Source organism: Cnephaeus nilssonii (assembly GCF_951640355.1).
Source record: "Cnephaeus nilssonii genome assembly, chromosome: 14".
In the NCBI taxonomy this organism is placed as follows: Eukaryota; Metazoa; Chordata; class Mammalia; order Chiroptera; family Vespertilionidae; genus Cnephaeus; species Cnephaeus nilssonii.
In genome coordinates this window covers 45,055,427-45,072,069 of record NC_137085.1, presented here as the reverse complement: position 1 = coordinate 45,072,069, position 16,643 = coordinate 45,055,427, and the positions used below count along the sequence as shown (strand labels likewise).

At 48.1% G+C, this 16,643-nt stretch overlaps 1 protein-coding gene across 3 annotated transcripts in view; it reads right to left on the bottom strand.

Annotated features, from left to right (window-relative positions):
- The window catches only part of KANK1 (KN motif and ankyrin repeat domains 1), a 191,129-nt gene extending 177,718 nt beyond the window's left edge, over positions 1-13,411 (bottom strand). For 2 of the 3 annotated variants that reach the window (XM_079790917.1, XM_079790921.1), the window contains exon 1: positions 13,294-13,357. The gene's annotated coding sequence lies outside the window, so the exon portion shown is untranslated. Of the gene's footprint in view, positions 1-13,293 lie in introns of all 3 variants that reach the window. The other variant, XM_079790919.1, reaches the window with a different exon arrangement.
- Positions 13,412-16,643: the final 3,232 nt, after the last annotated feature.

Below are 16,643 nucleotides of genomic sequence, written 5' to 3'. Positions count from 1 at the left end.
AGTCCTCAAGGTCTTCTTACTCATTCTTGACTTCAAGAGGTGAACCGTTGGCACACCCTTCACTACAACCACAGACCTGAGCCGGGCACGGGCACTGTTTCTGGGTGAGATGCCTTGGTTCTCTGGACAGCGTTGAAAAGCTCTATGAGCACATGGGATTCCGTGAAAGGAAAACCGAGGCCTTTCCAATTATGTTTTCCTGGTTTGCATGAGCATCCAAACAGTGGCCTTTTCTTGCCTGGGGTTGGCTAAAAGAACTCCCTTCCTATCCACCCGCCACCCCTCCCCCCCTCAAAAAAAAAAGGAGAAACAGTCTCTTTCTCTATTAGCCTAAAAATTGATTAAAACTCTCCTGAAGCCCTAGCCAGTTTGGCTCAGTAGATAGAGCGTTGGCCCATGGACTGAAGAGACCCGGGTTCGATTCTGGTCAAAGGCACATACCTTGGTTGCAGGCTCCATCCCTGGCCCCAGTCGGGGCGCACATGCGGGAGGCAACCAATCCATGTGTCTCTCTCACATCGATGTTTCTCTCTCTGTGTCTCTCCCCGCACCTATCATTCTATCTAAAAATCACTGGGAAAAATATCCTCGGTGAGGATTAACCAAAAAAACAAACAAACAAACAACTCTCCTGAAAAAAGAATACACTGAATTTGGGGAGGATAACTTACAGCACCCTCATGGCTCTAAGTTCACACACATAAAACGGTGTGATTGGGGACGAGTGGTGGAGAACAGCAGACTCAGACACACACCTGGCAGGTAGGGCCACATCTTATTAGGACAAATCTCTTTATAACCAAAATGTGTAAACTTCAGCTGACAGAAGCATGGCATTCCTGCCAGGTTGCCATGCACTGGGCACCAGACCACCATGACAGCTGGTGAATCTAGGCCTTCATGCAGCTGTGGCAGCCTTAGTATATGCTGCTGATGAAATTACATTCATTCAACTACCACCTGGCCAATCCATAAAAAGGCTATTCCTCAGGACTCTGCACTGTGCCTCCCACCCACACTGCTTCATTCCCAGCGTTATGAACAGTTCTCAGATCCCACAACTTCTCCCCTTTCCTCCCCACTCCCCCTCCCCCGCAATAAAAATCTATTAGAACACAAGTCCATTTGATTTTACTGGAGGAATAACCATAAATCCCCTCAACTTAAAAAAAAATGTTTCAATATACAAAACTTTCCTACCAGTAACTATTTGAATCGCTTCTCCCACTTGCTACTGAAACCCTGCCAAGGCTAAGAAACTTAGTAAATAAAGTTCAATAATTTCTCTCCCCATCTCCTCTCCCCTTGAAGGGATTCAGCAAACGGGACTCCCACGCGTGAATTTTAATTCTGAACTGAGATCAAAGTGTGGTGTCTCTGGAGAATCTTATTCTGTCCTCAAGGTCGGAAGCCTGGATTCCCCAAAGACACGTTAGGCATGCCCCCCAGGATTTAATCCTGCCACTGTTGTGGGGGGGGGGGCGGGGACAGCACTGGGTGTTAGACTGGTGGGGGTCCGACTGGACCTGGGTTCAGCAACCTCGGTACTTGAGTTCTGGCTAGGAAAAAGTTCAGAACCAAGACTCCAACTACAAGAGAACGTTTATTTACACAATTACAGAGGTAGAAGAAATAATTCCTAGAAGTGGGCTGAGGAAATGAGTTATGGAGGCAAAGGTAGGGTCCTAGGAGCTTGGGAGTGAGGAAGGCAATGGTAAAGTTGTGGTGAAGGGAGAAAGGGAGGGGGAGGGGAGGAGAGAGGGAGGGGGAGGGGGAGGGAAAGGGAAAGATAAAGGGAAAGGGAAAGCTGCAGGCATGCTCTCTGCTCCCGGGAAGAGCGCACTGGGTCCTCCATCCTAAGGGTTTTATGGGGTGGAGATTTTAGGGGAGGTTCCAGGGCAGGATCTCAATAGAATATTCACCAGCTTTCTAGTAGGGAATCTCCACTGATTGACTGGTCAGCACCAGGGCAGGGGGTTATTATCCAATGAAACTGCTCTTGAGGTCAGCTGTGGTTGCTTGTCTGGTTTTGCTGCTTTTCTGGGCCAGGAGCTAAAATACAACTGAGGCCTAGATGTTATCTCCAGGGAGGAAAGGTGGTGTGTGTGTGTGTGGGGGGGGGGGGGGGGGCTGTCCAAACCACATGACCATGGACTTGCTGGGGGAGGAAAGGCCACCCTGGGGGCGAGGTCCCACACTGCAATTGTCCTTTGCTAGGCACCTGGGGCTTTCCACCCCGGTGGCCTTCTGTATAGTCCTTGCTCTGCTCATGTCTGTAGCATCACATGATATGAACAATCCGAGCCCCTAAAAAGGGCTTCTTTTAATTAGGTTTTTTTTTCTTTTTAAATAGGAACAAGCAGCTCTGTTGAGAAGAATCAGTGAGAGAGAATGAGAATGAATGAATTCAACCTTGATTTCTACTTTTGCTCTATTTTTTCATATTTTCCCCGAGGTCAAAGTGAGACAGGCTAGTAAACCAGGAAAACGGAATAGGGAAACTGAGACAGACGGTTAAACGGCCAAGCAGCTTACAGCCATCTAGTAAATCGCAAAAGTCCTATCTTCCCTAACCCAAGGACACTTAAGAGTAAATGATTTATACTTCTCCCCAATCAGAGGGTAAATAGCTTAAATCACCCTACTCAGGGTGACAGTTAACAGAAATCCAACTAGTGCCACTTGCCAACCACACCCAAGGTCAGATGAAGTTAAGGGAATAAACGGCATTTTGACACATTAGCATAAAGTTGATGAATATTCCATTCAGATCCTCCCCAAGACCTTCCCTAAACCCCCAGCCTTTAAGAACCCTCAAAAACTGAAGGTCCAGTCCTAGCCAGTGTGGCCAGTTGGTTGGGCACTGTCCCATGAACCTGGAGGCTGCCAGTTCTACTTCCAGTCAGGGCACGTTCCTAGGTTGCTGGTTCAATCCCAGTAGAGGCCGTGCAGGAGGCAGCTAATCTATGTTCTCACCAGGATGTTTCTCTCTCCCCCTTCTTCTCTCTAAAAATCAATTTTAAAAATCGTTAAAACAACAAAAACCCACAAAGGTCCCAGCTCCCAGCATGCTCTCCCTCCCAGGATCACATCCATGCCTTTCCCTGTCCCCCTCCCTTCCCCACAGGTACGCATCTCCTAAACTCTAAGGGACCCTACAAGGCTCGCAACCAGGGAGCAATGGGCAGTGGCAGCTTGTCCCGGGCCAAACCCTGTCCCCAAGACCCCCTTTTCTCTGACTTCTTACTGAGCCAAAGCAGCCCAGCCTGCGCTCATCTCCCCACCGAGTCAGTCCCTCACCTGTTGCTTCTTCTATCCTAGGCCCTTCCTTGTTCCCGGTCCCCAGCTTTAATAAACATCCTCCGAAAGTCACCTGGACTCTTACTGTGAAATCTTTCCTGCACAAAGTCATGAACCCACACAGGACCTCCGGCTCACAGATTTCAGGGAAGGTGAAGCACGTCACGCAGCTACAAGGTCACCTACCATCCAGATGGCCTGGAAGGCCAAGCCTAGGAGACTCACTCCACCCCAGAGAATCTGCAAGATAGAAGAGTTTGAGAAAGCCCTGGGGGTGAAGCTGCCAGAACCTCTTTGAAATTAAAGAAACTAGCAAAATTCTCGATGATATCGATGTGGCAAAAGCTTTGGAATGTCCTCTACCTGGGACCACAGCCAGGCTCCCAGAAAAGCTTGGAAGTGACATACATCGATCCTACATGCATCTGTGATCACCCCCAGATAATGGGCCCTTTGGCCAAAAAAAAAAAAATGGCACCGCTCTGAAGAGGGTCCGACTGAGCACTTTGAGCTGTTTGTCACAAAGAAGAAACTATGCAACACCTACGGGAGCTGACTGACCCGTGGGGCAGCGGCAGCTTTTTGAAGAACAGGCCAAGGCCAGGCCGCTGGCGATGATGAGGCCACGTTCACAGATGTCAAGGGCTGCCCCCCACAGCTGGCTGGGGCGCGGGCATCCACCGAGTCACCATGTTTCTCACAGACTCCAATACCGGTAAAATCAAGGAAGTACTGTTTCCTGCCATGAAACCGGAAGACAGGGAGGAAAATGTAGCAACTGCTGATATACTGGAAAGCACAACAGCTGGCACTCTGTCTAGAAAATAATAACTGCAAGTCACATGACTCAGGCATCTTTGCATTTCTGCAAAAGATCAAGGACTGGCAAGGGAATTCTTATATGCTGCTAGTCATTTGGCTCTTGCAGCCACCAGGCAGAGAAAAAGGAAAAAGAATGAAGACTTCCTTTTTTTACCCCTTGTTACCAAATAAACCATTTGTCTCTAAAAAATAAAATAAAAAAGGTAAACCAACAAGAACTGAGGTTCTTGTGTGCTTCTCAGGGGACCAGATAATTATAAAAAGGGGGATTAGGATGTCTTCTGAGAGTTCAACTAAGCCCCACTGCTCAATTCCATTAACTAAATGGATTTAAAACAAAACAAAAAATCCAACAGAGCTACAGGCTTCCTGACACTTTGAAATATATAACAGTTTCCAATTAACTGATTGCCGCTGTAATGAAAAAAGCATGGATTAAGTCACCTGCTATGCTCACGCAGAGTACAAACTCACAGGCAATTCACATGTCTAGTGGCTGGAGTGTTTTAATAAGAGCCTCATTGTCAGGCTTCCCCTTCTGTTTTCTCCTTCAGTGCCCCTCCCAAACACAACACAACACACACACACACACACACACACACACACACACACACACACACACGAACACGCCAACAAACCTGAGTTTTCCACCTCTCCATGGCCTGGCCAAGTATAAAATGCTTTACTGAAAATTATAAAGGTAACAAAAAAGAGAGGAAAATCTATAATAAGATAAAAATAAGAGGGTATCTAATAAATACTGTACTGGAAGGCAGAGGGCAGAGGAAGAGAGGGAAGAGGTAATATAACCCCCTTAACAGGAAATTGATAGCTACTGTCAAATTTGCAAAGTCAAGTAGTATAGACTGTGGCAGTTTAACATGAAGGCTGCAAATGCTTTGACGTTCTTCTCATCAAGGGGAGGGTCTATGTTCCCTCCCCTTGAGTCTGAGCAGGCTTGGTGACTGCGCCACCCCACAGAGCCTGGTAAAAGGGAAGTCATGTAACTTCTGAGGCTCAGTCATAAAAGGCCAGGAAGCTTCCCACCTGCTCAGGTGAGGTGCCCACAGCTTGAGTTCACTGTATGTGTCAACACGAAGGGTGTTTGGAATGAGATCAACATTTTAATCGGTGACCTTTGGGTAAAGCAGATTGCCCTCCGTAATCTGAGTGGGCCTCATCTAATCAGATGAGGACACAAAAACGGGCCTCCCCAAGCTAGAGGAATTCTCCAGCAGACGGCCTTTGGTCTTCAGCTGCACCACTGGCCCTCCTGAGCCTCCCATTTGGGAGCCCATGTGGCAGATTTTGAACTTGTCAGCCTCTATCATCACGTGAACCATTCCTTATAATAAGTCAGCTTCTATAAACATATACACATCCTATGGTTCTGTTTCTCGACCGAACCCTGATAAACAGTCATTCACTGCATAACGATGTTTCAGTCAGCACCCATCACATATTCCATAGTGGTCCCCTAAGGTCATAATGGAGCTGGAAGTTTCTTATCACCCAGTGACAGCATAACAATCATAAAGTTATAGCGCAATGCATTATTCATGTGTTTGCGGGTGATGCTGGTGTAAACAAACCTATTGTGCTGCCCATCATATGAAAAAATAGCACATATAACTCTGTATAGTACATAACACTGATAATGATAATAAATGGCTATGTTCCTGGTTTATATATTCATATACTATATTTTTCATTACTATTTTAGAGTGTACTTTTCCTACTTATTAAAAAAAGTTTGCTGTGCCCCCGCCAGGTAGCTCAGTTGGCTGGGTGTCATCCCATGCACAGAAATGGTGTCAGATTCCATTCCCGGTCAGGGCACATACCCAGGTTGCAGGTTCAATCCCTGGATGGGGCACATACAGGAGACAGCCAAACAATGTTTCTCTCTCACATCAATGTTTCTCTCTCTCTTTCTTTCCCTTCCTCTCTCTCTCTAAAATCGATTTAAAAAAAACACAAAACATATCCTCAGGTAGGGATTTTTAAAAGAAAGTTTGCGCCCTAGCCAGTTTGGCTCAGTGAATAGAGCGTCAGCCTGCGGACTCGAGGGTCCAGGGTTCGATTCTGGTCAAGGGCACATGCCTGGTTGCAGGCTTGATCCCCAGCAGGGGGTGTGCAGAAGGCAGCCAATCAATGATTCTCATCATTGATGTTTCTATCTCTTTCTCCCTCCCCCTTCCTCTCTGAAATCAATAAAATATTTTTTTTTAAAAAAAGAAAGTTTGCTGTAAAACTATGCCGTGTTACGCAGCCAGCAGCCTCATACTTTGTCTCTTGATTGCATCACTTTCTCGTGTGCCTGACTTAATCTTGTGTTTTGTACAGTAACATGCTGTTCAAGTGTTTGTAGCCTAGGAACAACAGTTTAGGTGTATAGTAGGCTACCATCTAGGTTTGTGAAGTACACTCTTTGATGTTCGCACAATAAAATCACCCAGCAGACTGTACCCCCATCGTTACGTTATGTCAGGGGTAGGGAACCATTTTTCTGCCAAGGGCCATTTGGATATTTATAACATCCTTCGCAGGCCATAGAAAATTATCAACTTAAAAATTAGCCTGCTATATTTGATCAAACATTTAATTAACTCACCCCTAATGTCTTGGCAGGGCAAGACCAAATAATTTTGCAGGCCTTATGCAGCCCACGGGCCAGATACTCCCACCCCTGCATTATGTGGGGCATGACTATACATGGAGGAATCTGGTGGCCATGTAAGTAATATGACATCTAGGGCCACCATGCTTACATTATCATATGTATATCAATAGTCAACACTGAGCCCAGCCTTCTAGCCACCCCCTGCCAAGGCGTACAAAGCCTTCTTAGATCCAGACCGGCCCATTCACGAGCTAAGTGCCACAGGAACCTCAGACATCATGCAGAGCAAAGGCACCCGGCCAAGCCCTGCCTGAATCCATACTAGCATGAAACAATCGTTTAAGCCACTAAATGTCAAGGTCATTTGTTCAATGCTAACCACCAGAAGACCTAAAAACATAGTCGACAGTTAAGACACTTGAAAAGAGACTATACTCTGAACTACGATCAGAGGAGTGATGGGATTTCGTTTTCATTTTAAACCCTTCTTGGTTTTTTGCATTCTTACAATGTGCAAACATGACTTCGGAAATTTAATAACAAGGTATTATATAACTGAAATTTGCTAAGACAGTAGAACTTAAATGCTTCTAACACACACAAAATACATATGTTGATGATGTGTTAACTAAATGTGTACATATCATCATGATGCACAACTTTAAATATCTTATAATTTTGTCAATTATACCTCAAAGCTGGGGGAAGATTTTTAAAAATTAAAGGAACAATAGTGAACATGCTTAGCACATACTGTGTATCAGGCAGTCTTCTAAATACTCTATGTGTTTTAACTCATTTAACCCTCAAAATAATCCCATGAGAGGGGGGTGATTTTATTTTGCCCATTTTAGACATGGGAAATTAAGGCACAGGCAGGTTCCGTAACTGTACCAAGATCACACATCAAACAGCAGAACCTAGATTCAAACCAGTCAGGCTGGGTCCAGAGCTGCATTTCCACAAAGTGGCTTGTGACTCGTCCAGCAGTCACAAGCCACTGGATGAAGGTGCAGTCTCAAAGGGCACTTACCTGGTCTCCAAGCATGTGGCTGACCACACTTACTACACGTCAAGCACTGCTGGACTGCCTTGTTTCTCCAAAGCCTACCCCAACGGCAGTGCTCTTTACTCTCCACCTGTACAGTTTTCAAGGCCCAAGGTCCCTAAATATCACCCAAATCTCTCCACTCAGCATTAATTTCTCCACCCCCTACATTTCCAGAATGAACCATTTATTCCATCCTTCTGACTCCTACTACAATTCTGTATCTATCTCCCCACTTGCTATGAACTCTGGGAGATTCTTTGCTCTAAACATTTCTTCTATCTTTATATTAGTTTATCTTGAATATCTTCCAGACAAAGAACGGTCGAGAAACAGCAGCAACCCCATGGTCCAGAGTCTATGAACCGTTAATCTCTCCCCTTGAGATGGCTCAGTGGTCTCTTTTCTTTAAAGATACCTGCTCCCTAGCCACTTTCTTTTCCTTTTTCTTTTAAATTTAAATTCTTTATTGTTTCAAGTATTGCATATGTCTCCTTTTTCCCCCCTGGACCTCTCCCCGACTGCTCCCACCCCACTTTCTAAAGACCTCTTTAAAGCTCAGCTCAAGTCTTACTGCTTATGGAAGCCAATCTTAACCGACCAGGCAAGAAAGGCCTCTTTTGACTCAGAACTCATATAAGCATTCCGTATCTGTTAAGTAAACTAAACACTCCTATGTCACATATAAGAATTCTGCCTAAGTGGTATTGTTAATTTTTATACAGAATTTCTGATCATACTTAATGGTATGATTCTTATATCACCCAAAGCTCCTAGCTTCGTACCTTTGCAAAAAGCATCCTATAAAGAAAAATACTACATGATTAGTAAGTGAGATTACAACAAAGTCACATTTACACTATTTATCAAGAAGATATCAGGGTCACTGGCTGGTGTGGCTCAGTGGTTGAGCATTGACCTAGGAACCAAAAGTCTGGGTCCAGAGCTACATTTCCACAAAGATCACCAGGCTCGTTCAGCAGTCACAAGCCCGGGTTGTGTACATGCCCAAGTTGCCGGCTCAATTACCAGTATGGGGCATGCAGGAGGCAGCTGATCCATATTTGTCTCTTGCCAATGTTTCTATCTCTCTATTTCTCTCCCTTTCCCTCCCTTCGTCTCCCGCCCTCTCCCTCCCTCTCCCTTCCCCCCTGCCCCATCTCTCTCTCTCTCAAGTCAATACAACATATCCTCAGATGAAGATTTAAAAAAAGAAAATACAATAATTAATAAATAATACAAGAATAAGCTGTTTTACATACAACTGTAAAACTACTTTTGCCCCACCCTATATACCAGTAATACTACAAAATTTAACACACATTTCCAATGTTGGGTAAATTATTAAATGAAAACATAACCATGACATTGTGGACCTGTATAGGAATTAAAAGTCATAAAGACTGGAACAACATTAAGATATAGTGTTAAGATACAAACAACATACAAAATTGAATTTAGGATTATGACTCCATAAAAGTATGAACAGACACGGAAAAGCACTGGAATCGAACACAACGGAAATAATCAGTCTGCTGAGACCGATTAATATGGGTCACCTTTTGTCCATTTGCCAAAATCTCCTTAAGTCTACTTACTGCTTTTGCAATTTAAAAAGGGATGTGACAGCCCTGGCCTGTGTGGCTCAGTTGGTTGGGCGTCTCCCATGCACTGAAAGATAGCTGGTTCGATTGCCAATCAGGGTACATGCCTGGGTTGCAGGTTCAATCCCTGGTAGGGGGCATGCAGGAGGCAGCTGATCTAGTGATGTTTCTCTCTCACATCTCTCTCTCTCTCTCTCTTCCCCCTCCCATCCCCTCTCTCTCTAAAAATCAATTTTAAAATCTTTAAAAAATAAGGGGGGGGAAGGTAGGACAAAACTCACATGCACTGCTGGTTGAAGTATAAACTATATTGCAATCTGTTTAGCAATATATGCTAAACTGAACACTAGAACTCAGCAATTCTACTCCTGAGGACATTCCCAATACAAATACAAGTGTGTACATGTATATCAAGACATATACTAGAATGTTCAGTCACACAATTCACCGACGACAAAATTTGGAGATGACTCAATGCCCATCAACCCTAGAATGGATAAATAAATTGGGGTAGAATTACACAATGGAGTATTGGCCAGCAATGATAATTATTGAACTACTAGAGGCCCAGTGCACAAAATTCACAGGGGGCGGGGGTGTCCCTCAGCCCAGCCTGCACCCTCTTGCAATCCGGGACCCCTTAGGGGATGTCCGACTGCCAGTTTAGACCCGATCCTGCAGGGACCACTGGCTCCTAACTGCTGGCCTGCCTGCCTGCCTGCCTGCCTCTAACCACTCACCTGCCTGCCAGATCACCCCTAACCCCTCTGCCTGCCTGCCTGATCGCCCCTAACCACCTCTGCCTCGGCCCCTGCCTTCGCAGCTTTGTCCGGAATGCATCGAGAAGGTCGTTCAGCTGTCCGGTCTAATTAGCATATTATGCTTTTATTATTATAGATAGCCATATGCAATGTTGATAAAAAGAAACCATATATAGCCACTTCTTTTGTATTATTAGGCAAAACTAATCTATGGTTAGACTATCCCTTGGGAATAGTGATTAGAAAGGAGCATGAGGGGCTTTCTGCAATAAGGCAGAACACAATGTTCTGTTCCTGGATCTTGGTGCTAGTTATAAGTTTATGTTCATTTTGTAAGTTATTTGTCATATTGTATGTTATAGTTCAATTTTGTAAATTACACTTTAAAAAAAGAGAGATGGCATAAGCCAAGCCACCCACACATGAGGCATAAAATTTCCTGTAACATTTAAAACCAGTTGGCTTCTTTATTTGACTGCAGAGCGGAAGAGAAGTGTGGTGGCTGTTGCGTAATTTACCTAGCTTCAAAATGTGATTTTTTAAAAGCATGCACAAATAATCCAACAAATGCCTGAGTAAAATATGTGTTAACTTTTTACTGAGATCCCTTTGGCTGCCTCTGAATCTGCTCATCCCACAGCTACTCCATTTTAACAGGCCTGGGCTCCCACAACACTCTTCTTTCAGCCAGACTCCTGCCCCCTCCCCCATTCCTTGAATTTCCTTCAACTAGACCTTTTCCCATCCTCCTCCTCCCTGGACTAGGGGATTAATGCATGAGCAGTTTAGTTCATGTGACTATCTGTGAGTAGATGTTGATACTCATGAACCTCTTCTACTGGTCTTTTGCCTGTGATTTCTTTCTTTGGGGCCATTTTGGATGATTTAAAACAAAACTATTTTTAAAATTGCAGTCCCTTTTTCCCCTCTATCATCTCCCCTCCCCTCCCCCTCCCCCACCCCCCACCCCCCCCAACTCACTTTGGCTGAGGCAGAACCTCAACTAGAGTGATCTGTGGACTTGGCAAACTAGGGTGCAGAAAGTGTCCCAAAGCAACCCTGTGGCCTTTGAGGATAAATCACATTCCTAATTTGTGTATTCTTACATATATTTTTTTCATTGATTTTAGAGAGGGGGGAGAGAGGAGAAAGAAACATCAATGTGAGAAATATCAATTGGTGCCTCCAATACCCACCTAGACTGGGGAAGGAACCAGCATCCTGGGTATGTGTCCTGACCTGGAATTGAACCAATTAATGGGACAACTAAGCCACACTGTCCAGGGCTAATTTGTGTGTCCTTAAAGGAGGCATTCACTTCTCCCCTAGGGGATTCTCCTCTATCTTTACACATTTTTTAAAATATATGTTTATTGATTTCAGAGAGAGGAAGGGAGCGATAGAAACATCAACGATGAGAGAGAATCATTGATCGGCTGCCTCCTGCACGCGGCCCACACTGGAGACGGAGCACGTGAGCAACCTGGGCATGTGGCCTGAGAGGGAATGGAACCATGGCCTCCTGGTTCATAGGTCCTCGCTCAACCTCTGAGCCGCGCTTGCCAGGCTCCTTAGACATGTTAATCTTGACATAGGACAGCTCATATTTAATTTTTCTTGCACTGCCTCAGCAGCAGCACCTTCCCCCAAATCTATTAAGAGGAAAAGGACTGAAGGTAACTTCTCAGTTTGCTCAATCTCTATCTTGGGAAAACTTCACCTTACAATGAGAGAGCACTAGGCTGAGGAGGAGAAATGGCGAGTGACTGCTAATGGATAACGGCTAATGGGTATAAGGTTTCTTTTTGGAAAATGTCTGGAATTAGGTAGTAATGATGACTGCATAACTTTGTGAATATACTAAAAAACCCTAAATGGTACACTTTAAAAGGGTAAGTCTATGGCATGTTTATTATATCTCACTTTTTAAAATAAATTAAAGGTGGATGAGTGCCCAACTTTTTTAGAAAAAGATGAAAGGAGCACTAACAGGTCAAGTGCTAAGTACCACCTAAAAATCAAATTGAATAAACTCATGAATTAAAAATGAGAAAACCGGCTCTGATTTCAATCCAGCTCAGAGGTAGGGGACGAGAGCGGGGGGGGGGGGGCGGGGGGGGTAGGAAAGTGAGGCAAGAAACTGCACAATGACAGACCTGCATGATGAACCTCCCTTGTTAGTCTAGCGCTCTCGTCCTAATACAACATTTCATTAATACAAGATGAACCTCCGAGGAGACTACGTGCAGAGAGCGAGCACTGGGGGACGCCAGAAGTTGTTTTTCATGATTAACGCGGCCAAAGCCCTCACCCAGTCACCCCGGCGCAGCAGAGGTCTGGCTGACCTGCCGGACGCACCGCGGAGAGTGGCCTCGGGGAGCTCCGCGCGGAGCCGGCGGAGAGGATGAGCGGGGAGGGGGGGGGGGGGTGGCCGCCTGCGCGCAGCATTCCCTGCGTGTCTGCCCACGCGGCGTGTTCGAGGGGGCGTTCAGGGGCCGGGGCCGCTGAAGAGCACGCGCACCCTCCCTCGACCTGACGTGGCGGATCCACCAGAAGCCCACGCCGTCCCGACCGAGTTCCGCGGGCCGGAGGCCGAGTTCCCACACCCCTCCCCCACCTCCCGGCCCCTCCGACCGCGGCCCGAGTCATCTCCGAGTCGGCTGAGGGCGACTCGAGGCCACCTGCCGCCCCGGAACAGAGATGAAGAGGTCGACCGCCTGCCCTCCCGTGGCGCGGAGAACTTCTCGGGGAGACGCCTCGGAGGGGATCTCCCACCCCATCCCGAGCGGATTAAAGGGCCCGGGGGCATCAAAAGGCCGTGCGCTCCGGCCGGACTTTCCCGCTGCCCGGAGCCAGGCGCGCCGCGCTCCCCTGCCACACGGACCCAGCCCCGCCGCGCAGCGAGCGCCAAAGCCCGGCGACCCCGTCCCTAGGCCCGCTCCGGGGCTGCCCAGGGAACCAGCGAGAGGGATCCGCGGGGCTGCCCTCCGCCCCCGCCACGGCCGCCGTGCGCCCCCGGCGCGCGCCAACTTTGCCCAGTTGGGCGGAGGCCGGGCCGGCGCACAAGTCGGAGCCCGGGCGGCCCGCGCCCACCCCGCGGGGAAAAGGGCGCAGCCAGTCCCCGGCTGCACTCACCTCCGGGCGCTCCTCCGGTCCTGCCGAGCCGGGCGCGCCGCTCCCGGGCTCCGCCGGCTCCGGGACCTCGGAGGAGGGCGGGGCGGAGGGGGCGGAGCCGACCCGCTGCCCAGCGCCAGAATTAAACACCGAAACGCACGGTAGCCACCCGGCCCTGCAAACGCGGCCATGGCGAAGAGGTCGGGGGAGGCTGGTCAATCTCAGACGCCGGGTGAGGAATGCTTGTGGCTGCGTCCCCGAGCTCGGCGGGAGGGAGCCCCAGGCGGGAACCCCGGCTCTGCGAGCGCTTTGTACCCCGGGACGGGCCGGCGGCGGCCTCAGTGCGCCTGCGCGCGGCCCCAAGATCCCCCGAACCCACGAGGCACCTCTGCTCACCTCGCCCGAGGTCCCCCACCGGGCCCGCCAGCCTCTGCACCGCCGGAACCAGGCCGAGGAATTCCCTCCGCACTTTGCTCTGCCCACGTGGGTTTGCTTTTACCCCCGAGGGAGGGAAATAGCCCATCCCCCGCCCCCTTGAAACTTGCTTTTATCTATTATCTCTGACCGGGGGGCGTCCCTGGACGCCCCTGGGGTGGCAGGTTAACACTCCCATCCTGTGCCTTTTACTGCAGCCTTTCACTCCGCTAAGAATTTGCTCTGCGGCGGTGGGGCTGTTTTCTGGCCCGGGGTGAGAAAGGGATTGTGGAGCGCGCAGGGCCCTCGTCTCCTGCAGGTGCCTGAGCGGGACAGTCCCTGGGGCGGCAGCACCCTCCCGCCGTTCTCCGAACCAGCCTCGTGTCTTCCGTGCGTCCGCTCCTGCCCCGCCTCGGGACGGAATCCTCCGTGGAAAGCAGAGGATGCGTGTCCAGAAGGGCGCAGGTGTTGGGGGGACTCCAGAGAAAACGCAGTGCCTGCCTCGGGAACCGATTACCGAACTAGGACGTCTGACACTGGATTCAGAACAATCTCTGGGTGCCGGAGAGACGAGTAGGGATTAAGAGGCCTGGATTTGAGTCTTCTTTCACATTGAAGATGGTTTGAATAAACAGGACGGGAGGAGCGACATAAAAACCAACTGAGACAAAAACCATTAATGCCAGCTCTCTAATCACTGACTTTCTTAAGGGGGACAGAAGGGGGCTCTCCCAAGCTCTCCTGCGGAGCGCACGCCCAGCTGGGCCTTACACACGTCACAACTTTTTGCTAGTAGATTAAAGTGAAGAGTCATCAAACGCCACAAGTTGAAATGCTGGCCTCTGAGGGGGAAGAGGCTGGCAAAATCAATGCTTCTCTGCTTGTGCGTGGCAGAGCACACCTGCAAATTCCTGAAATTGGTGGCCGTTGCCTGTTAAGCGACAGGCAAAGGGCAGCTCAAAGATACTGGGGACAGGAAATCTTATTTTAGTCTTCGCAGGTGTGCCGGCTCACCAGGTAACAGTAAATAAACCTCTGGGCCTCTGCTTCTTCATCTGTAGAACAGGGTGTATGGATTCAGTAGGTCCTTTCTAAAATACCTCCCCCACCCCAGATGTCTATGAAAAACACACACAGCAACTTCTTCACAAGGTGATGAGTGGGGAAGGAAAAATCGGGGGGGGGGGGGAGGGGGGCTCTTGCATATACAAAGTGCCTGCACCCTATATTTCTTCTTCCTTACAGTCAGTAAGCATTTATTTCATAGGCCTTCAAATGATGGCAACTCTAATCAATCAAAAGTATGGCAGACCCAGAGTTTTTAGTGGATTTATATTTGAAAAATCTTCATTTTTCAGTCATTTTCCTATTGAGATACAATTCACATAAATTTACTCTTAAAAGGTATAACTCCATGATTTTCAATTATTCACAAAGTTATGCAACCATCACCACTTATCAGATATAAATAAGGATCTCTTACAACTCGATGATACTTCCAGAACACTGTCAGCACTCCAATATGAAGAAATCTATTACAGTCATTCCCCAGTCCCCCCACCCTCACCTTCAGTCCCAGATAACCAGTAATCTACTTTCTCTCTCTATGGATTTGCCTGTTCGCACATTTCATACAATAGACATCCTTTGGGTCTGGCTTCTTAAATTTAACGTAATATTTGCAGGGTTCACTCATGCTGTAGCATTGGTACTTCATTCCTTTTTATATCTGAACTAGAGGCCCGGTGCATAAAATGTGTGCACTGGAGGGGGTGTCCCTCAGCCCAGCCTGCACCCTCTCCAATCTGGGACCCCTCAGGGGACATCCCTCTCACAATATGGGACTGCTGGCTCCTAACCATTCGCCTGCCTGGCTGCCTGATTGCCCCCTAACCACTCCCCTGCCGGCATGATTGACACCTAACTGCTCCCCTGCTGGCCCGATCACCCCCAACTGCCCTCCCCTGCAGGCCTGGTCCCCCCAACTGCCCTCCCCTGCAGGCCTGGTTGCCCCCAACTGCCCTCCCCTGCTGGTCCAATCACCCCCAACTGCCCTCCCCTACAGGCCTGGTCGCCCCCAACTGCCCTCCCCTGCTGGCCATCTTGTGACATTAAGACATGAGGGTCAATTTGCATATTACCTCTTTATTATATAGGATAATGTTCCCTTGTATGGACAATACCATTATTCACCCATGCATGCATTGATGGACATTTTAGATTGTTCCTACTTTTTGGCTCTTATGAATAATGCTGTTATGAACTTTCATGTACAAGTTTTGTGTAAAACTTGAGTGTATATCTAGGAGTAGAATGTCTTGGCTAAATGGTAACTCTATAATTAACTTTTTGAGGAAGTAAAATTTTTTCAAAGTGGCTATACTATTTTATATTCTCATTATGAGGGTTCTAATTTCTCCAAATCCTTGACAGCAGTTGTTACAGTTATCATTTTGATTATTTATATCCTAATAGGTATGAGGTGGTATCTTCTGGTTTTAATTTGCATTTCCCTAATGACTAATGATGTTGAGCATCTATGCTAATAATAGAGGAATATGCAAATTGTCCAGGATGCCATCACAGTAATGACCGAACAGCAGGCTGCATGGGGCGACAAGGCCAGCAGGGGGGGTTAGTGAGGGACGACCAAATGACTGAATAGCAGGCTGCATGGGGCAACCAGGCCAGCAGTGGGGGCAGTTGGGGACAACCAGGCCAGCGGGGGGGGGGGGGGGCAGTTGGGGGTGACCAGGCCGGCAGGGGGGGACAGTTGGGGGTGACCAGGCTGGCAGGGGGGGCCGTTGGGGTTGATCAGGCAGGCAGGCAGGTGAGCAGTTAGGAGCCAGCGGTCCCAGATTGTGAGAGGGATGTCTGACTGCAGTCAGACATCCCCCAAGAGGTCCCAGATTGGAGAGGGTGCAGGCTGGGCTGGGGGAACCCCCCATGCACAAATT